Source organism: Eschrichtius robustus, chromosome 13, assembly GCF_028021215.1.
Source record: "Eschrichtius robustus isolate mEscRob2 chromosome 13, mEscRob2.pri, whole genome shotgun sequence".
Classification (NCBI taxonomy): Eukaryota; Metazoa; Chordata; class Mammalia; order Artiodactyla; family Eschrichtiidae; genus Eschrichtius; species Eschrichtius robustus.
Window position 1 is genome coordinate 7,898,428 of NC_090836.1, and position 22,865 is coordinate 7,921,292.

The following is a 22,865-nucleotide window of genomic DNA, read 5'->3' on the forward strand; positions in this document are numbered from 1 at the left end:
TGGAACAACTAACCAGTGTTTTGATCCAATACGAGAGGAATAGACCTAAAGGAAACAGGCACAGAGATTGGGCAACAGTTATTCCAGAAATAAAGGAATTTTGGCAGAAGGGCTGTAAAATCAGTGCATGCGAAACATAAGTGACTTCTATCAACAATAATGAGTGCTTTTGTCTCATCATTTTGCTTTGTGTAAATTTTCAGATGGCGCTGGTGGTCTTGCACTGTTATACCCACACTCTATGTAGTATCTACACTTATATTTGACTCCCTTGGTCTTGGTTGAGAGAGGAAGCGTTCCCAGAAGCAAAGGAAGAAGCCGCAGATCTCTCAGGGCTCAGCATCAGTTTCCCAGCATCACTCCCATGTTCTGTTGGTCTACAGGGTCTCAGTTCCAAGTTAAGGGGAGGAGAAATAGACTTTACCTCTTGATGGGAGGAGTGGCAAAAAAGTGTGTAGCCACATGTGTCACAAAGTTAAACTGAATCTTTTTAACAAATTAGACAAGGCCAAACAAAGAACATTTGTATTTTGCCGGTTCCCTGAAACCTGATTTACCTCTCTTCACAATTCTAAGGACCTCTTGGATGCTCAATATGATAGAAAAAGTTCAGTGTTATTTTCTTGTTTTCTGCAGCATCAGGCACTGTTGGCCTGTCCCTCCTTTTTGAAATGTGTCTTTCTCTTGGCATCTATGACATCACTTCCTTTGTTTTCCTCTTTAGCTTGGCTCAGCATTTTTTCAAAATTTCTTTTTCTTCTGTGTTTACCCTTAAATGCTGGTAGTTTTCAAGGTTCTTACCCCAGCCATCTCTTTTTACTACACCCCACTCCTGTGTCTCTATTTACCATCTACTGGCTTCTGCTTCTAGATCTATACTTCAGTCTCTTCTACATCTGAAGGTGCAATAGTACATCTCTAGTTGGATGTCCCATTAGCACCTTGAGTCCGTCAGGCTTCATATTAGAGCAGGATCATTTAAGCAGAAAGGGGAGAAGCTAAAGAACAGACGCCCAGGAATAACTACCAAGATCCTAGTGCCCCTCCCACCTTCTGGAGGCCACCTTCCATGCTGAGATGTCACCACTCTGGCTCTGGAACCACGCTGGCTCTGCTAGAATCCACACCAGCAGAACGGATCCTCACTCCCTGCCTCTGTCTTCACTTAACCTTGGTTTTGAATTCAAGACTTAGCTTAGTGCATACGGTTGCTGAAACCTAGCTATAGGATTCAAACTCTAGCTATAGGAGAGTCTAGGGTATGTCGTTTTTAGTTTCCCACCCTCTGTAATCCAGGAAGGTGCCCAAGAAAGAAGCTTCAATAAATGTTGAGTAAGCCTTATTTTTTTTTTTATTTTTATATTTATTTTTGGCCATGTTGGGCCTTTGTTTCTGTGCGAGGGCTTTCTCTAGTTGCAGCAAGCGGGGGCCACTCTTCATCGCGGTGCGCGGGCCTCTCACTATCGTGGCCTCTCTTGTTGCGGAGCACAGGCTCCAGACGCACAGGCTCAGTAGTTGTGGCACGTGGGCTCAGTAGTTGTGGCTCGTGGGCTCTAGAGCGCAGGCTCAGTAGTTGTGGCTCACGGGCCTAGTTGCTCCGTGGCATGTGGGATCTTCCCAGACCAGGGCTCAAACCCGTGTCCCCTGCATTGGCAGGCAGATTCTCAACCACTGCGCCACCAGGGAAGCCCGAAGCCTTATTTTTGCATATGTAAAACTGAGTCCTGCTCCCTGCATAGTCCCTCCCCATACTAGGACTATGGTGCCACCATCACCCCATTACCCAACTGAAGCACCGGAGTCACCCCCAGTTTCATCGGTTTCTCTCTTTCCCTCACCTTGAGTCCCAACACACACAACACACAACACACACACAACACACAGTCTTTCAAATCCATCCCTTTTCTCTATTATTTCCATCACCACTTTAGCTCAGTTCGGTCCAGTCATTGCTCTAACAGGGTCTTAACTGGTCTCCCAGTTCTGGCGTTTCCCCACCTTTATTTATAATACAAAGCACTATGAGTAATATTTCTAGCATAACTCAACTTAGGTTACCCTGGCTTAAAAACCTTAGAGGCGCCTCATTATCCTTAGGATACGGTCAGAACTTCTCAGTTCCTTCTCTCATCACCAGTGCTCTAACCCACCCACCCCGACACATTCTGCATCTTTCTTTCCGACACACTGAATCATTTACAGTTCTGCAAAAGCTCCAAGCTCTCTAAGCTGCCGTACATGCTACATTCCATTTACAACACCTCCACCAGAATCTTTAGTTTACCAATTCAACATAACCTTTATGTTCATCTGGCTAATTTCTACTCATCCTTTCCAACTCAGCTTTGAGTTGTTTTCCTGAGTGTCTCCACCACAATGTGGGCTTATTGTGGGCAGATGCTTTGTTCACTGTTGCATGCCCAAGACCAAGCCCAGGAACTCATATTCGTACATCAGAGAGATGTATTGCCCGTGTACAGGAGAGACTGTATTTCCTAAAACTGAACACAAGAGGGCAATGAATCACTTCTCCAGACCTGTTTTGAAGTTTGGCTGCCCTTTCCTACACCTCATTTACTATTCCAACTGACGACATAGTTCATGGAGAACAACTCTTGAGCTGTGCCCGACAGGATGAAAGATTCTTAATGACTCAGAACTGTACTTCATTGATATTCTGGCTGTCTTTTCAGTGCCAGGCACTTCACTACCTACCGGTAATTAAAAAAGATGAATCAGTCCCAGGTCCTCCATTCAAGGAATTGAGAATCTAGTGGGAAAGAGAAGTGAACTGAATTTCCTTTATTCCCTGACATATGAAGAAACAAGTGACATATGAAGAAACAACCCATTTTTTCAGTATCATTGGCTTCTTAAGATGGTAGAAGGGTTAACTACTGGGTGTAAATAAGACAGAAACTTAGACTCTCCTAAGTGACAATTTTGAAAAACATGCACCACCAATCCAGCTAATTCAACCCCAGGTAATTCTAGGATGGCTGGAGAAGCATGCCCCATCCTAAGCCCACCTCTGCGGCCACCCCACCCCTTTACCAATTTTAAATAGACTTTTCTTTTTGGAGCAGTTTTTATGTTCACAGCAAAATTGAGTGGAAAGTACAGAGAATTCCCTTATACTCCTTGCCCCACATACCTACATCCTTCCCCACTCTCAACATCCTGTACCAGAGAGGTCCATTGTTATGAGTCAGTCAGGGTTCACTCTTGCTGTTGTACAGTCTATGGGTTTTGACAACTGTGTAATAACTTGTACCCACCATTATAGTATCATACAGAACAGTTTCACTGCCCTCAAAAGTACTCTGTGCTCTGCCTATTCATTCCTCCTTCCCCTCTAATCCCTGACAACAACTGACCTTTTTACTGCCCCGTAGTTTTTATCTTTTTCCAAAATACATATGGTCGGAATCATACAGTATGTGATTTTTTTCAGATTGGCTTCTTTCGCTTAGCAATAATGCATTTAAGTTTCCTCCATGCCTTTTCATGGCTTGGTAGTTAGTTCATTTCTTTTTAGGGCTGAACAACTGTTAAGTTATGTATTCACCTACCGAAGAACATCTTGATTGTTTCTGTTGGGGCTATTACAAAGCTGTGATAAGCCTTCGTGTGCAGTTTTTGGTATTTCCTTTGGGTAAATACCAAGGAGCACGATTGGTAGATCATATGGTAAGGGTAGGTTTAGTTTTATAGGAAAGCCTAAACTGTCTTCCAAAGCGGTCATACCATTTTGGACTCTCAGCAATGAATGAGAGTTCCTTGCTGTTGTTTCATGTTATCAGGATTCTGGATTTTAGCCATTCTAATAGGCATGTAGTGATATCTCATTGTTTTTAATTCTTATTTCTCTAATGATGTAAGATGTGGAGCGTTTTTTCATATGTTTATTTGGCACCTTATATTTTTGTTGGTGAGGTGTATGTTTCAGGTCTTTTGCCCATTTTAAAGTCAGGTTGTTTATTTTCTTATTGTTGAGTTTTAAGAGTTGTTTGTATATTTTGGATAACCGGTCTTTATCAGATGTGTATTTTGCAAATGTTTTCTTCCAGTCTGTGGCTTGCGTTCTCATTCTCTTGACACGGCGTTTTGCTGAGCAGAAGTTTGGAATTTTAATGCAGTTCAGCTTATTAATGATGTAGTGACTTTGTATTTAAAAAGTTGTCACCATACCCAAGGTCATCTGTGTTATCTTTCAGAAATTTTATATCTTTTCGTTTTACATTAGGTCTATGACACATTTTGAGCTAATTTTTTTGAGAAGGGCATAAGGTCTGTGTCTAGGTTCTTTATTTTTGCATGTGGATGTCCAGTTTCTTGCATGTTTCTTGTTTAGTATATGCATGCAGTGACAAATTTGCCTCTACACACTGCTTTTGCTGCTTCCCACAAATTTTGATAAATTGTACTTTCATTTCCCGCTGACTTTTAAAAAGTTAATGTGATGTAGTGTGACATGCATATATAAATACATAAAATAGCAGTGTTCAACACGTTAAAGATAAATTGAGGCATGTTAAATATTCTGTTTGAGCAAAAATTGATGTGAACCTGGTAGTGCCAAACTGGAAGTGGTTAGGGGTACTCCACCAACAGGATCTTGGAGTGAGACTTGTAGAGAAAAGGCAGAAGCAAAGCAGGAGAATTATTGCTTGGCTACAGCTTAAGTCCTCTTGGGCTGTTTGTGATCAGCTACCCTTAGGTTTCAATATTGTAACCCTGAGGTATTTTCAGGCTTAGATTTTGGTTTGCTTATATAGGCCACCTTGGAATTAGAGCCACCTCAGTCTAACGGCCCCCTGCTTAATGAATTTAATGATTTCTCTCTTTTGACCATCATCTTGTACGTCATTCACCAAAAATTTGGTATTAGCGGCACTCTCAGTCACCATCAGAGTTAAGTTGCTCTTGTCTCATTGTGAAACCGATTATGATGTCAGGTTCATAGAAGAATTTGTTTTTGGGGAATTCCCTGGCAGCGTAGCGGTTAGGACTCCAAGCTCTCACTGCCGAGGGCCTGGGTTCAATCCCTGGTTGGGGAACTAAGATCCCACAAGCCACACAGCACAGCCAAAAAAAATGTTTTTTGTTTTTGTTACTCACCTTGTTTCTGTTCTGCAAGCACAGCGAGACCATCTGATGTACTGCTGATGGCTGTGAATATGCATTTAAGACCTTTGGGACAACACAGTGCACCAAGGAAACAACCATGATGACTATTAGGAGGGTAATACCAAGAGTGAAGTATATTCCTTAATCAGGACCTCCCATGAACCAAACCAGTTGTTCTCAAATAAATCAGAGAATGTACCTGAAGGGTCATCAACCCCTGGCTATTAATAAATAGCCAAGTGGCTATTTATTAATCTCTTGTATTTGGTACAATACCAGTTGCGTTGATCCAGCTGCAACAGGAGACATTCTGTTATGGCACACATTTCTCCTTGTTCAGCTGATGAGTAATGTCAAGCAATTCTATCATCTAAAACCATCCTAGCAAGAAAGTCTAGGGACTCTTGTTGTGCAACTATGGCCTTAGTTATGGATTCAGAGATGATTGCCAGAGTTAAAGGCCTTCCAGGAAGTGACCTTCCTTATTCACCTGGAAAGGCTGCCAGGAACCCTGCAAACGGGGTAACAGGCCAGTTTTTCCCAAGGGGCTTTATTGACTCCACAAAGTCAACCTCAGTTTTACTCTGGGCTTTAAATTGCTTCTGGACCTGCACTTCTGTTCTTGTAGGGACTCAATTTATAAGGCAAGTACAGTTGTTTTTAATTCCACAAGGAATAGTGTTGCAACCTGAACGAGATCAAGAGGCTGACCCACCCACCCAAATACATCATCTTCAATGAGTTTCTTCATATTAGGGAGATTTCCAACTAAGAGGGAAAGATTCCCATGTTCTAGATTTAGAGCCGTGTGTCTTTGGAATATTTTCGTAAATGCTTCCACAATGACCTCAGAATGTTTTTCTTTCCCTCTGGGTACATAGTTTCATTTTAGCTTAGGAGAGAACGCCTAAAAAAAGGTTTTGAAATCAGCTTCCAATTAGGCCAACTTCTGACCACAAGCCTATTTTTAAAAATATATATCCTCCCTCGCCCCCGCCCCCCGCCCCACCCAGCTCCCCCCCCCCCCCTCCCCGGGCCGCCAATATCTTGTCAGGTTTCAGCTGGGACAAGCAGTAAATGCCTGGTAGTTTTGACCAATCCCATGGATGCAAGAGGTGTCTCCAAAGAGGGTGCAAAAGATACTACCTTCCCAAAATCCAGAGCCACTTCCAAAAATAGCCCAAAGAGAGAGCTAGCAACAATCAGTAGAACCCTAGCCACAAATAGAATACAGCCCACGTTTCTGTCCGGCTATATTTTTGTGCCCCCAACCTGAGGGCTGAGGTTCCCGCATATGCACATAAGAACCAACAACCTGGGCCTCCCTGGTGGTGCAGTGGTTGAGAATCTGCCTGCCAATGCAGGGCACACGGGTTCGAGCCCTGGTCTGGGAAGATCCCATATGCCGCGGAGCAGCTAGGCCCGTGAGCCACAATTACTGAGCCTGCGCGTCTGGAGCCTGTGCTCTGCAACAAGAGAGGCCGCGATAATGAGAGGCCCGCGCACCGTGATGAGGAGTGGCCCCCACTTGCCACAACTAGAGAAAGCCCTCGCACAGAAACGAAGACCCAACACAGCCATAAATAATAATAAATAAATAAATTTAAAGAAAAAAAAAAAAAAAAGAACCAACAACCTGAGTGCCCCAGGCAGGCAGAGAGCCAAGCCATGTCCTCAGGACACAAGTTGAGACAAGAAAGCAATCGCTGCCTCTAGGAGAGAAGCGAAGGATAACAAGTGGGTACCCCAAAATCAAATTCAAACCCTGAACTTGGTAAGGAAGGGACAACTGAAACTTTACCTTCCTCTCTTGACCAGGCGCCACAGACAGCGATCTGGGAGCGTTGACTTTTTAAGAACTCTTACCCTTGGCTCACTTCTGCCAGTTTCCCTGAGATCCTGTCTGCAGGGGAGAGCAGGGTGTCCCAGCAGGTCTTTTTTTTTTTTTTTTAATAAATTTATTTATTTATTTTTGGCTACATTGGGTCTTCGTTGCTGCGTGTGGGCTTTCTCTAGTTGCAATGAGCGGGGGCTACTCTTTGTTGCAGTGCACAGTATTCTCACTGCGGTGGCTTCTGTTGTTGTGGAGCACGGGCTCTAGGTGCACGGGCTTCAGTAGTTGTGGCACACAGGCTCAGTAGTTGTGGCGCACAGGCTTAGTTGCTCCGTGGCATGTGGGATCTTCCCAGACCAGGGCTCGAACCCGTGTCCCCTGCACTGGCAGGCGGATTCTTAACCACTGCGCCACCAGGGAAGTACCCCCCAGCAGCTCTTATTCTGGTAACTAGAAACTGTAGAGGAGGAAAAATAATTTTCTTTCGACTCTTTATAGTGAGAGAAGTGCCCTTGTTCTCTAGGGCACCTCTTGACTGGATCTAGGTTAAAACTTGCCCACTGTGTCCACTGTAATTCAAGATTATCTGTGGTGAGATTAATATACTTGTTCAGTCTTAAAATTTTACTCACCTGAAGCCTCACACTGGACCTAGTCCAGTTTAGGTCAGACCCAGTCCAATCCCCGACCCAGTCCGGTTTTTAAGTTGGACTCTGGCTGGTTTCCGGACCCAGTCTGGAAAAACTCAGATAAAGTCTGACAGCTCATAACACGAGGATCCAAGAGGGACTTGGACACAGAGAAGCAGACACAGAGAAGCAGTGAGTTAAAGGGGCTACATGGATACCTCCACCTGGTTCCTCATTTCTCCTGGGAGGGGTCCCTGGGGGGCTCCTTTGGTTCCTTCTTCTGACAACAGAACAGTTGAAAAGAGGCATATTAAAACTTTAAGAGTTTTTGTGAACTAAAATCAGTTCTAATTGGGCAGCTTTCCACCGATGGGAGCTGGGGAGAGACTTTCATAGGGAAAAGGGAGAAACAAGGAAATTATTGATGGGATGTAGCTTAAAGCCTATTTAGTGGCCATTCAGTCTAATGGCCCCCTGGTTTAATTAACCGAACAACATTTATTAAGATTTAGGGAGGGCTCCATGAAAGAATTGTGAGGAAATCAGCGATTATCATACTTTAGTGCATCAAAATAAACCAATGTATGTCATCACAATGAAGATTCTTCACCTTCTTCTTAGGGATTTCAGTTTGGTATGATTGTGGGGTAGGGATAAGAATCTGCAAACACCTCCAGGTGTTCTTACTAAAGGTAGGCCTTCTTATTTCATACCAGTATTTCTCAAACTTGAGCGTGAGTCAGAATCCTCTGAGAATATGATTGCCAGATAAAATGTGGGATGGTCAAATAAATTTGAATTTCACATTTTTAGTATATCTCAAAAATTGGGACATCATCTGTTGTTTTAACTAAAATTCAAATGTGCTTTCTTTCCAAGTGTCACTAAATACTTCAAAATAGCAGTTTAAATTTTCCTTGTGGCAGATATTTGTGATTGTTGTCTGTTTTGTCTTTTTCAGAAATTTCAAGTGATGCAATCTTATCAGGAGATTATTTTCTTTATCTCTGATTCACCTATTGACCTTTTTATAAGAATCTTCTGTCCTACTTCTACGGTCACCTTGGTAATGTAGTGGGTAACAAAAAGCTCAATAAACTGTTATACCAAATCTTTCATACTTTTATCTTTTTTCATAGTTTCTCCATTTACTTTCACACCTCCGTTTTGTCTCTCCACTGCTTTCCCCTCCTAAATCTGTTACTCTGCTTTTGTTCAAGCTGTCTTCGTTGAAATGTCTCCCGGGGCTTTCTCTTTCCTTTCCTTTTCTTTCTTTCTGTTTTCTTTCTCCTCTTTTTCCTTCTCCTGAAGCCTTCCATGGCAAAATTAAAAATCTGTAGAAACAAGTTAGCGCACTAGGGACCAGGCCACAGTATCGTGTTCCAGAAGGAGATTCTGTCTTGACAGTCCTTTTGCAAGAGCAAATTCCCAGTCAGGGGAAAAGAGAGCTTCAAGAAACAATTGCTTTGCCCGAGGATCTGTTGGGAGAGTGATGGATGGCACTGCACTGAGAAATGCCGGAAAAGGAGGGGAAACATTGCCAGGCAGCGTGAGGGGAGGAGGTGGCTGGGAGAAAGAGCCAGTCAGAAGAGCTAGGAAAGGGGCGGAGAATGTGCTGCCTGTATATGCTGCCTGCAAGACCTTTCTGCAGATGTTGTGTCTTTGTGAGCTGACTGCAGAGGCCATGTGCATGCAGACTGTATGTGAATGTATGCGTTGCTTATTTCAGATCGTGGGTCTATGTGAACCGCTGACTGCAAGAAACAGGAATGTATTGTTGAAAGGATTTTGCAGTCAGAGTGCTTGTTTGTGGTTGTGTGGTATGTGTGACTGACTTTGCCAAATGCGCTGTTCTGATTCCAGCTCTGAGAGTTTAGTGGAAGTCTGGCCGACTAAGCTAAGACACAACAAAGTCAGAAGGAAATATGGGGGCAACCTGAGATGAAAATAGAGAAGCTGTTGCAACAAGAGAAAAAAAAAAAAAAAGACTTGGAGAAAGGGGAAATGAATGAGAAAACAGAAAATAAGCAATAAAAATTCCTTCCTTAGAGAAGGAAGAAATTTGAAAGGAAGAGAAAGAAAAGCAACATTCTTCCAGATGCAGGCACTATATATATATATCCCTAGTCCTTCAGATGCCTTGGTGAGATATTTCCTAGCTTTTCTCCCTTATTTCTTTCTAGACACAGTTCATCGTGGCATATTTATTACATGTATATTTTGGTTACACCAGGGGATATTTTAAAACTTAACAGTTATCCAGAAAGGAACATTAGTAACTCTTAAATGAGAAAGGATTTTTGGTTGCTTTTGCTAGACAGGAGCGCTATTGGACATAATGGAAAGACATTCAGTTTTGATCAGAGATTAATTGAATTTTAATTCTTTAAAATGTTTAAGTGATTAAAATAGTACGTGAAGTGCATGACATTTCAAAAGCAGGGGTGTTGAAATAGTCTCCACATTCCAAAGGTGGTTATTGTTACTACCTTGATTACTAACAATTTAACAGGCACGCCTACACCTGCAGTGAGGTATTTAAATTAGTCACGAGAACTTCTAGATCTCGACTGACCGATAAACACAGAGGCAGCATAACTTTGAACTTGGATGTGGACTGGGGAGGGAAGTCCTAGTTGGGACCATCCCAGTTTAGCTTTGTTGCAAACACACTACATATTTTGGATGGTTTCAAATTGCAACCATTATGGTGTCTTCCTCAGCTCTTTGCTTGCTTCATTTTTAAAACGTTAGAAGTTATTATAATTGTATTTCCAGTATACTAATTTTGCTCCATTCACTAATATGTTTTTTGGTTCATTCAGCCATCGTTTCCTCCCTTTCCACTATTTTTTCATCTGCCCCTCTCCGTTTTTTTTCTTCTTTCCCATCATGTTTCCCTGGTTTTGATTAAAATTCACTTCACTTCTCTCCTCACCACTCTCTCCTTTATGGAAATTATTCCTTTTCAGGCTTGTCTTTTTCCTCATTCCCTTCTCTGGTGTCTTTGTCTCCAGCAGAGGGGTCTGATGTTGATATGAGGTAGGGAATGAGGCCTGGGAGAAAGCAGCCTGGGAAGAGGGAAGAGAGCGGAGGAAGTGGTGCTTCAGCTGTTTCTGCCATTAGCCTATAAAAGGCTGCCTTAAGTCCGCCTCTGTAAATTCCTCCCCTCCCATCCCCACGGTCACCCCTTCAAAGGGTCTCTCCACTTCCCCACCTTAAATCCCACCTCCCCTACCCCCCACCCCATTACTTGGGTGACATCACTCTCTACCAGCTGTGACTGCCAGGGACACTGACCTACTTTTGCCCTCTCGGTCAGGCATTAAACCCTGGTTTGTCTTTTAAACCTTGACTTTCTGCTAAACCCTTTTTGCCCCAACATATCAGTGGGTCCCTTTCTGAACCACCAAACATTTCAGTTTCCCACAAAAATAGTAGTTCTTATTTTTAGTAACGGAAGTTGGAGAAAAAGCTTAATGATAAAATGCTTCTACGACTTTAGCAAATCCATCTATGACTTAAGTGGATTTGTACTTTGTTGATTACAATGGAATCTATATGTATTTGGAGAATAACATTAGTAATGATTTTTTTTTTTTAGTAATGATTTTTTGGTTAAATCCTTATATGTATGGTTGAGGAATGGACAACGAGATCCTTTGCGACAAATTCCAAATATATATATATATAAATAACCATTATTTATCAAATGTTTGTATATGATATTAGAGACATAAGCCAAAATAGCAGGCATCAATATCCAAATAAAACTTTACATACTAAGTAGTGGGAAGAAACTGCTGACAAAATCAATTGTGTAGCCTTTGAGGGATTATAAGGAGTTGGTTAAGAGTATGTACTTTGATGCTTGGATTCAAATCACGGTTTTGCCACTTGCTAACTGTGTGAGTTTGAAAAAGTTACTCAACGTCTCTGTTCCTTAGTTTGCTCATTTGTAAAAAGGAGATAACTCAAATGCAGTAGGGTTATTAGGAGGATTAAACATGTTCTAAGACATATTAGGTTTATTATGAGACTGGGGACAGATATAGAACTATATGTTTCAAACATGTAGAACTATATGTTTCACATGTAGAACTATATGTTTCAAATATTTCTGTGGCAATTTCCTCATTCACCATTTATTTACTAAGCAAGCCAGTGTTATAGATCCTCTATCTTGGTCTCCGTTGTCTGCCCTAGTTGTCCAGAAAAGTTTTGGGAAAGGTTTGGAACTTGTATATTTAGAGAAATTTGCCTAGTAATTCCACTGTGTCACTCATTTTTTTCTTTCTCTTCACTGTCTCCTCATGCTCCTAGGATGAATCCCAAACTGAAAGGCACTGAGAGAGAGAGACAAAAAAATCAAGGAAACAGTTAGTTTGGGGGAGTCAGGTAGAGTCGACGGAAGAAGGGTTAAATAGAAAAGCAAGGAAGATTAAACAAATCTAGCTTGATGATCAAAATGGGTTTGTAACCCAAGAGAGCAAAAATGATTTAAAAACAGTGTAGAAATAGGGTAGATAAGGATTTGGACACAACAGATATAAATCGTTCTGTTTCTTTGCATCAAGGATAACTACATGAACTTAGACTAATGAACAGAACTCCCTAGTCTAACTATTTCGATGTGCAAAAGATAGCAAACTGGACCAGGACAATCATGATGGTGGCAGATCATTAGGGTGATCCCAGAACGCATTCATTCATTCATCCGTTCAATCTGTAAATGTTTGTTAATCATTCAAGGTGCTGCTGGTGACATAGGTGTGTGGCGGATCCTACAGCCCCTGCGTGGTTTGATATCATCATTTTTATGGTTGAAATGTCAACAAATTCAATCCGGTGTCTCCCTGCACCTAGTGGAGGGTTCTTGTTTTCTTTTTTCCCCTATTATTTGAGGCTTCCTCTATTCTTTAAAGGAGAACACGCTGCTGCCTTTGCACATTTGCTTAGTCCATTCTCTCTTCTTCTATTCTTCCCAGACTGAGATACTTTTATGATACTCCAGTGGATAGGGAATCAGGAGACTCGGAATTGCCACCAATGATTTTATCTCATTGCCCTGATTTTCCCTTCTGTCAGAAGAGACTAACGATATTTACTCAACATTTCAAGGTTGCTTGAGGCTTACATCGAGTTTATAAATGCTGAGTGCTTTAAATTAAGAACATTTTACAAATGGTTATCTCTTGAAGACACTATTCTCAAGCTGTCATGTAGCTAAGATCCAACTTGGTAAGCTTGTTAAATTTGCAGACTATTGGCTGATTCCATCAGTTTTGTGTTTGGCTCAAAAAAATGCAGATACCCGGGCTCATTCAGCAGGTCGGGGTGAAGGCCAAGGAATCTGCATTTTAAACATCCTGGTTTATTCCTGTGTAACAGAGAAAAAGAAATAGTAGCCAGATACAATTAAAGGAAGGGGAAAAACCTACATCACCTCTCTAAGTCATTGTTTTCCTTTACACTTTTTCTTTCTCTGATGCAGCCAATCTGTACGGTCTTTCCTCCCTTTCCCCACCCCATCCTCCTTTGTGTCTGGCATCTGTATTTTCTTAGCATAGTTAGAGAGGCGCTCAGCTTACTGTGCACAAATGGAGTGGAGGGAAAGGAGGAGGGATGTGGGTGGAGAAAGGCTAGATCGGGGTTTAGCTATTCTAACTGAAGACTGTTGTTGCCAGGCTGGTTCTAGCCGGCTGGCTCTGGGAGAGGAAGCACGGGGAGAGCTGCATCTACTGCAGCTGCCGCTACTGTTTCTTATTTGCTAGTGTACGTTCTGATATAAGACACCCACTACCTTTTCTCCATCCACACGAATCACATTAGATACCCAGTGATGTACACTATTTTAGGTACTGAGAATAATTCTGGATTCATTCCTGTTTACAGTTTTTCTCTTCACTACTTTAGGCCTTAGTTTTGATCAAACCCCAGCTTGTTTGTCTTTAACCCCAGGAGAGAAAGATTTGCACAGATGGTGTCTATGGGGTACTTAAAGTTTTTGCTTGACCCGCAGTCTAGATAATAGGTGAGTTATGCTTTCTGGCTGATGTAGATATACACCAATGCAATTCAAGTTGAATCAGAGAACCTGGGCAACTTTGTTGGGGGAGATTTTGTTTTCATCAAATCCTCTGTTTTATGTGCCTCTCCCACTAACTATCTTCATATTGTCCACCAAGAACATTTCAATAAGGTGATACATGGATAATTCCAGCACCTCTTGTCTAATCCTTGGTCCCTTCAGCTTGGGTGAACATCAGTCTTGTGTAATAATAGCTAATATTTATTGCACGCTTCATATGTAGTGCATTATATTTAAGTTACCTCATTAATCCTTATAGTTCAGTGAAATAGTTAATTTTCATTTTGTAGATGAGAAAACTGAGGCTCATAGAGGCAACAATCCCATGACACCAGCAAATAAAGCTGGGATTTCAAATCAGATAAATCAGATTCATCTGACTCCAGAGACGTGAGGTTACTTATAATATGTCTTCTCAAGGGATTCAACCCACCCCCTCCTGAAGAGTATCAATTTATGGGTTAAAAATGAGTGGCGCATGATTAAACCAAGATAAGTTACATTGCCACCAAAAGGAGGTGTGAGTCCACACCTGACCAGACATAACTACCGTGAAAACACAAAGATTCTGGTTGAATCTAAGAAACTGAGCCTTTCTGGAAATGCTAAAAACAATATCTGCTCCCTCATTACTTCATACAAAAATAGGAGGTATGAATTTGATCATTATTCATGTAAAGATTATCTTATAGAGTGACATATCATTGGCTTTGTTTTTAAAAATATACTTCTGGGTTTATTTCCCTGACTAGATTAAGTGAAAAGCAAAGTTGTTGTGTGTGTTATGAATTTCTTAGGATGTGTCTGGCGCATAGTGATAGTATATTGAATGACAGCATTTTTTAAAGGACAAGTGGCCTGTTAATTAATAGCCTCATACTCCCTATCCACAGTTTCACCTATACAACCTGGTTTTCTTGGGCAGTGCGTGGTTACTGTGAATTGGGATCCTCTGCTGGGCATGCCCCCGACCTTTCCTCTGTGCCAGTTTCCCTATGTATTTTGTGTCAGATTTTCATTGTGCTCCTATCTCTGTGGTCAAGCTTTCTTTGATCACAAAATGATTCTCTTCTTTTCCTCTTTAGATTGAAGGGAAGTACTTCATGTTCCAGGACATAATATCAGAGTGGAGTAAATAGCAACATTTTAGTTCTGTAGACTTTTCCCCCCTTTCTTCTGAAGGTAGTATATATCGTATAACACTTTTGTACCTCTAAACGTATCTTTCGTGAAAATAGTTCACCATCCTAGGTTACTCTGTGTCAAAACGTGCAGTAAACACTTAGTTAACACCCTAACTACATTTCTCAGTCAGGGGACTCTCAAGTCCCCCTGAAGTAAATCAGCAAAAAAAAAAAAAAAAAAGCAGACCCTAAAGATTGGGAAAGGAATGCTGAAAAGAATTTGTTGGCTGAGGGGACTGAGAAGGGGTTGTGATCTGCAAGAAGGCAAACGTGTTAGGACGTACTCTCTCACATCTGGGATATCTGGTGTAATAAATGACTAAGGTTATTTGGAAATGAATCTTCCATATAGAGTATGGTTTATCACAGGATATTGAATACAGTTCCTTGTGCAATACAGTAGGACCTTGTTGTTTGGATATTCTATTATATAGAATGCACCTGCTAATCCCAAACTCCCACTCCATTCCTCCCCCAACCCCCCTCCCTGAAGTCTGTTCTCTGTCTGTGTTTCTGTTCTGTAAATAAGTTAGTTCATTTGTGTCGTATTTTAGATTCCACATACAACATCACTTGGTATTTGTCTTTCTCTGCCTGGCTTAACTTTACTTAGTATGGATAATCTCTAGGGCCATCCATGTTGCTACAAAAAGCATTATTTCATTCTTTTTTATGGCTGAGTAATATTCCATTGTATATACATACCACATCTTTAACCATTCATTTGTGGATGGATATTTAGGTTGCTTCCGACCTATTCATATTCGTACCCTCCTTTGTGGAGGAGTTTTTTGACCTTCCTCACTAGAGGGAAATCACCAGCAACATCTTAAAAAATCTTCTACCCCTTCTCAGCCATACTGCGAAGAAACACACTAAAGTGTAAATGAAAATAAGTGTAAAACATTCATTTTACACAGTTTGGAAATTTACAAAATGCTTGTAAGTCTATTATCACATTTCATTCACACAGCAACCTTGGAATATACTCTTTTCATAACAAGGGATCACAGGAAGTTAAGTAACTAGGTTAATTAACAAGTTAAGTAACAAGGTTTACACTGCTTTCTAAGCGGCAGAGCTGGCTGTACCACGGTGCCCCGCCTGTATCTTAAAACCTGCCTAAAGCCTGGCGAATACATGATGTTTAAAAATTGGCCTCACTATCTACAGAGGCATTGTCCTTACTCTGTACAGGGACAAGGACCTTATGGGTGTTTACGGTCTTTGCCCCCCAAACCTTTGCCTCCGGAGGGGAGACCACGGTTTGAGGGGGCTCGAGGGGGAGGCGGTCCTCAGAGCGGCGCGGGAGGTGGGCGGGGACGCGCGGGAGGTGGGCGGGGACGGGCGGGAGGCGCAGAGGCGCGGACACGCACTCCGCACACTGCGCCTGGGAGACTCGGTGGGCTCGCCTCAGGGTTCAGAGTGTGGGTGAATGGGGCTGGAGGAGGGACGGTGAGGGCGGGGAGGGTGTACAGCGGAAGGGATTCACCACGCGGTTTCGAGTTGGGAACAAACCTCGCCCCTCCATCCGTTTCCCTTTCTCAGTGAGGACGGTTTGGGGGCGGGTGGGGAAAGCGCGTCCTCGAAGCGCTCTCGCGCTCCCCTTTTCCTCCCGGCGCGCGCGCGCGCGCGCGCCCCATCGCCTCTCCTCGACCCCAGAGGCCGAGAGGGTTGCCAGTGGAGACGGGACGCCTGGGGGTCGGGTCCCGACGCAGGTGTCAGATCCGCTCGGCCAGGTTTGGCCGGCTGGCTGGCCCGGCCCCTCCCTCGGCCGGCAGCTCGCCGCGCCGCCGCGCCTGGAGGGCGGGGCCGGGGCCGGGGCGCGCACGGGTCCTCGGCACGCGGGCGGACGGCGCGCTTCGCCTAGGTCTGGGGGAGCGCGGGGCGGCCTCCGCCGGCGTCGCGCGCGCTGTGAGAGCGGGGTCGCGCGCGCGCGCACGCCAGGCGAGTGAGGGAGTGTGAGGGAGTGAGGAGCAGTCGGGTGTGCGTGTGTGTGGGTGTGGGGGGGTGAGTGTGTGTGTGTATGTGTGGGTGTGTGAGGTGAGGGAGAGCCAGACCGACCGCGCGGCTGTGAGAAAGGAGGCGAGTGGGCGAGGGCGCCGGGCCAGGCTGTGGGAGCCGTGGCGGCGGCGGCGGAGAAAGGAGGCGGCTCCCGGCATCCCGACCCCCTCCCCCTCCTCTCCTCGGACTTACTGCCCGCCCGGCCGCCCGCCCGCGCCGCCCTCGGAGGCCCCAGCCGGGCGCCGCCGGCCGAGAGCCAGGGAGGAGTCGCCCCAGCCAGGTGAGCGGGACCCTCGCGTTCCCTCCCCGGGGGTCGTGGTGAGAGGCGGCGGCGCGCCCGACCGCCGCGGCCGAGTTGGGCAGAACGGGCTCCAGACGAGCGGGGCCTGGCCCGAGAGAGGACGGGGCCGTGCGCGGCTGGGGCCCGGGGCTTGGGGAGGCCGGTGGTCGCCTCAGAGCCGGGGGCGGCGGGGCGCTCGGCGGACCCCGGGCTGGGTGGGCGTCTGCGCCGGGAGGGGCTGAGGAGGCCGGTGGGTGCGGGAGGCTGGAGGGAGGCGGCGGCCTCGGGCGGGGAGCAGTGTGGTCTCCCCTCGGCGAGGGGGTGTGGTGACCCTGGGGATGCGTGTCGGACCCACACACGCGTGGCGCTAACCTGTCCTCGGCAGCGTGGTGATCTCTGCCTCCACTGCTGCCGTCAGACAGATTCCTGTGGTGTGTGACCGAGGCGGGAGGGGCTGGTATTGGTCCCGCAGTTATTCTGTTTTAATTCCACGCTTTTCTCCTTACGTGTACATTTTTAGAAGAGTGACAGCCATTCCTCTTTTTCTTTTGAAAGCCCTCTGAATAAGATGGGTGACAGTAATTGCTTGTCTCGTTTGATTTTTTTTTTAACAGCATTTGACCATGATGCAGATCTTTACCCCCCCTCCCCCCGCAATAAATCCAAAGTAGTTAGGGGGTAATAACTTCAGATTTGCCTTACTAATTTTTCCTTATCGCTAATCGCAGATTTGTCATCCCCTGTATTTTCTCCCATTTGTGTTTACGGATAGAGATGGGGCGTTAATTCTCTTCTGTGAGTGGGATTATTATAGTAACCGTGTTGAATGTAACCTCGATGTAAATTCTTTGCTTGTGCCGTTTTCTCATTAATTACAGGAATTGTTCCCACATCTTTGTGGAGTTGGGTTAAATTTGAAATCTGTATGGAAACTGTATGGGCAGCCTAATATGGAAGGTTTTCCTTTTGTGGGCTTGATTATATTTATGGATGATATAATTTTTAACTGTAACCATTAAAATGTTAATGTTATTTTCTTTAGATCTCATTTTATTTCATAGCATCGGATAGTTCTAAGGTCTTTTTAAAAAGAAAAAAACGATTTCTTAAACAATTGACTGTCCAAATACTTTTAAGATATTCACTTGAAATAAAGCACTCTCTGAAATTTTAGTCATGGAGAGTCACCATAACTTCTGGGATGAAAAGCTCTAATATAGTCATACTATAGTTAGATTTCTTTTATAATGGTTATTGGATTTAGTTAGTGTGTCAAAGGGGAGGAGGACTATTTTGTTTTGACGTGATCTTTTGTTTATTCCAGTCTATCTTGGTTAGGTATTAGTTTCCTTCGTTCATGTCATAGACTTAGTTGTTAGTTTGGCAACATGGCTGTTGATGTTTTTCTCTTTCTCTGTCTCCCTTGTTTTCTCCCTTGTCTTCTCTTACCCCCGCCAGGTGCTGGAGTCTGCTTGTCAGGCAGGGAGGCAGTCTGTGTGATTCTGAAAACAGAGCCAAGAAGGGGAGCAGCAAATTGAGTCACATGCAGCCCTCTACTCAGTGAAGAGCCACTTTTCTCTTCCTGCCTTTCCCCCTGTAGGGGGTAAGGAGCTGTATATCTAACCTTCAGACTTTTGGCTATGAGCTAAAATTCCACTTATCTTAGTTTCTAGTTGGATAGCTTTAAAATTTTTTTTCATGTTTCCTATTGAATATGATAGCATCTGGGGGTGCAGGGGAGAGTGACAAGAAGAAATTATCCTTTTTTTCTTTTCCCTTCTCATTCGGTCCCCTCTTCCTCACCAGAGGGAAATACCAGCAATATCTTGTAAATCTTCTACCACTTCTTAGCCATACTGTAAAGAAGGTTCGAAAATGAACATTCTTTTTTTCTCTGAACACCAGCCAAACTTCATGCATTACTTTGTTGGGGCACAGGATGAAACATACCTTTTAAATTATCTCCCAATTCTTTCTTTCCCCAATTTGTATTCACATGGGGTTTGCTGCTGGGGTAAGTCACTAGACTGATCGATCTCTCAATTCCTCTCCCCTCCCAATGAGCTAAAAGACTGAACACCATGAACACTGGAACAGATTAGGGGAATGGGACAGAGTAGAGTGAGTTGTTCCACACTTTGGGACATAGCTTTTATCATCTTCTTCTGGGGAGTAGGTATAGAGACCTAAACACAGAAAATGGGTGGAGGAAGAACTTCTGTACCCACAAACAGCCCATGAAGAGTGAGAAAACCAAACATAAAGTAAGGAGGGTGAGTTATTGTATGTTGCTTGCTGACAACTGTTTTTTTGGGGGTGGATTTGTAGAGAGATTTTATGGCTGATTAGTTTACAAAGAATATTCTCTGAAAGTGGGATTAAGTCATAAGCATTTGAGAAAAGAGCCTTTAGAATTGTTATAGTTACGCTATTGAGTGGTAGGTAGGTAGTGATAAGAACAATGAAGAAAGTAGTATTTTTAGATGTTAGCTGTACTGGCATGTGCAGTTGTTTCAAGAGAGGTTCAATCGGGGAGATTAGATACAGGTGTTGGGTAAATTGTCCTGCATTACTTGGGAATTTTCCTGCTTGTCATATTAAGTGTTGTGAAGAAATAATATAGTACCTCCAAAAATATCTGTACATAATATATTTTAGATTTATGTGCCATATGTATCTGTGTAAATGTTTGGTTTGCAGAAAAGGACTGATTTTCTGGCTTCATGGTAACTGATGCCATGGTGTCATTTTCAGTGTTTTCTTTTCCGATGTTTTTTCCCTTTCAAAATTGGCTTGGAGGACAAAAGTCACAGAGCTAGCCAGATCTACTCCCTTAGAGCCTGGTCTGCACGGAACCCATCTGCTTATATCTTTTTTCCTCTCCTTACTGCCCCTAACCCCAGGCCCCACTTTAATTGTTAACAAAGGTTGTATAATGATGATAGAAAGTAGCAATAGCTTTGGGTTGTTTGTTTTTTATGCGAAACTGAAAAAATAAAATTTTAAATTTTAAACAGCTACGTTTAGATATTATGTTGTACAATTTGCCTGGTGTTTAATTTTGAAAATAGCTCTGGTTTTTTGATACTCCTTTGTAATTCAGCATAACAAAGTCCTTTAAAGTAACTCCTAACCCGTAACCATGTCCTTTTCAGGTTCTATGCTGCCCATTGGGGATAATAGTAGGGAATACAACAGATGGGGATTCTGTCCTCATAGAGTTTACTGTCTAATTTCATTGGTCCTCTTGTTTCAAGAGAGGTTGAATGGAGGGCGGGGGAGGGGGGGCGGATTAGGTACAGATGTTGGGTAAATTGTCTTTCATTACTTGGAAACTTTACTGTTTGGTCCTTTCCCCTGTCAGTCACTTCTCCCAGCAATGTCTGGAGGAGTCTACTGGATTGTGAATTGATGAATTAGCAGAACAAATTTGTGTAAATGTTGATATGCCAAGTTTTGTTTTCTGTTTTTGTTTTTGTTTTTACTACCTTTCTTTCAAAAGTGACAGCACACCACCAAGTTGTGATCAAAAAAAATAATCCAAACCTACTTCTTAAATGTTTTTGCTCTATTCAGCTCCTTAACAGTCCCCTTTTTGTTTCCCTCTCTCCATCTCTCTCTCTTTTCACCACTTCTGATACTAGCTCTTAGCTTCGTGTTCTTAGAAATATAGAAATAAGGTCTCCAAGATAGAGCATGGATTTGCTATATAAGATCAGACCGGTTCTGTGTTACTGCTCTGCTGTCCCGTATTTGGCAGTATTTCAGACTTTGATGCTTTATCAGAAAACTACATCTTGAAAATTCATGCAGGTTTGCCCAAATACAGCAAGCTTGGAATTCTTCCCTGATGCTTTGGAGTTCTCAGTTGTTAGCTTATTCCTTTGACATGTGATGTAGTTAGCCATATCTGCAAAGCCTTCTTGAATATGTTAACAGCTTCCCAAACCTTTTTACAGCATAGTGTCCAGAAAGAAAATGTTGAAGGAAGGCCTGACATTTAACATGTTAAATGTGATGAACTTTGAGCTGTACTGTGCATTGCATCTCAGGAACATTTTTTAAACTTTGTGCCACATTCCAGAGATACTCTGATGTAACATTTCTCTGTTAAGTGAAATCATTAGAAATGTTATTTGGATTCCAGAGAAAACTTAGGTTTTGTTTATACCACAGACTATTTTGGGAATTTTAGTAACAAAGCTACAGGTTATTTAAGTAAAGGTAACATTTTTTTGACCCTTTAGTTGGGAATGTGTAAACATTTGCATGTTAATTTGCTCATGACAGTTTTTTTCCTTTTCCAGTTTTCTTTTTATTGTAAAATACACACAAAACTTCCATCTTAACAGATTAGTGGTATTAAGTACATTCATATTGTGCAGCCATCACCATATCCATCTCCAGACTCTTTCGTCCTGCATAACCGAAACCCTATACCCATTAAACAGTAACTCCCTAATCTTTAAACGCCCCAGCCATTAACGACCATCATTCTACTTTCTGTGAATTAGAGTACTTTAGATTGTGGGGCATAATGTCGTCAAGGTTCATTCATGTTGTAAGCATGTATCAGAATCTAATGCCTTTTTAAGGCATTAGATTCTGATACATGCATTTTGCTTATTATTCATCTGTCAAATGTACACCTGGGTTGCATCCACCTTTTAGTTATTGTGAATAATGCTGCTCTGAACATATGTGTACAGATACCTCTTTGTGACTCAGCTTTCAGTTCTTTTGGGTATATACCTAAAAGTGGAATTGCCGGATTGTATGGTGATTCCATTTTTAATTTTTTGAGGAACCACCATACTGTTTTCGGCAGCAGCTGCGCCATTTAACATTCCCACCGGCAGTTGGCAGCGCTTCCAGTTTCTCCACGTCCTCCCCAACACTTGTTATTTTCTGGGTTTTTTGTTTTTTTTTTTTTTATTGTAACCATCCTGTGAGGTAGTTTTGTGTTTTTATTTGCATTTCTTAGTGCTTAGTGATGTTGAGCATTTTTTCTTATTCATGACATTTTAACATCAGATCATTTTTAGTTCTTTCAGGGCTGGGGGTTTGTCTCTTTTGTTTACCATGGTATCTTTAGGGAGAGTGTGTAGTAGGCACTCAAATATTAATTGAATGTATTATGCAGTTGAATGCTTAGTTTTGTGTACTTAGTAGTTTATCTTTTTTGGCTATAATAAAGAATCCCAAAATATCATTGAGTTGGAAGTTTATTTCTTCCTCATGAAAAAGAGATAGTAAGCAGTTTAAGGCCACAGCACTGCGCAGTTGTCAGGGATTCAAGTTCTTCTAACACGTAGCTGCGCTTTTCCTAGGGTCGACTCTTGTCCTCTGTCCAGATGGTTGTTGGAGGTGTAGCCATGACACCCACATTCCAGGTAGCAGAATGGAGGAAGGGCCAAGGAAGAGTACATCTCTTTAGCATGCTTCCTGGAAGTTGGAGTGCAGTACTTTGGCTCAGCACTCTTCGACCATATCTAGTTGCAAGAAAGCCTACGGAATACAAATGCAGTCTCTTAGTCATATGGCAGTGTGCTCAGGTAAATATCGGATCTGTTACTACAGAGGAGTAAGTGGAAAGTGGATTTTTTTTTTTAATTTTATTTATTTATTTATTTATTTTTGGCTGTGTTGGGTCTTCGTTTCTGTGCGAGGGCTTTCTCTAGTTGGCGGCAAGCGGGGGCCACTCTTCATCGCG

The 22,865-nt window shown here is 42.9% G+C and overlaps 1 protein-coding gene across 6 annotated transcripts in view; it reads left to right on the forward strand.

The window, feature by feature from the left end:
- Window positions 1-7,707: 7,707 nt before the first annotated feature.
- RIMKLB (ribosomal modification protein rimK like family member B) overlaps window positions 7,708-22,865 on the forward strand; it is a 48,487-nt gene continuing 33,329 nt past the window's right edge. Inside the window, exon 1 of one of the 6 annotated variants that reach the window (XM_068561537.1) lies at window positions 7,708-7,785. The gene's annotated coding sequence lies outside the window, so the exon portion shown is untranslated. Of the gene's footprint in view, window positions 7,786-8,264; window positions 8,286-16,261; window positions 16,296-16,738; window positions 17,153-18,859; window positions 19,426-22,684; window positions 22,708-22,865 lie in introns of those variants that run through there. The other 5 variants (XM_068561541.1, XM_068561538.1, XM_068561536.1 and 2 more) reach the window with 5 other exon arrangements.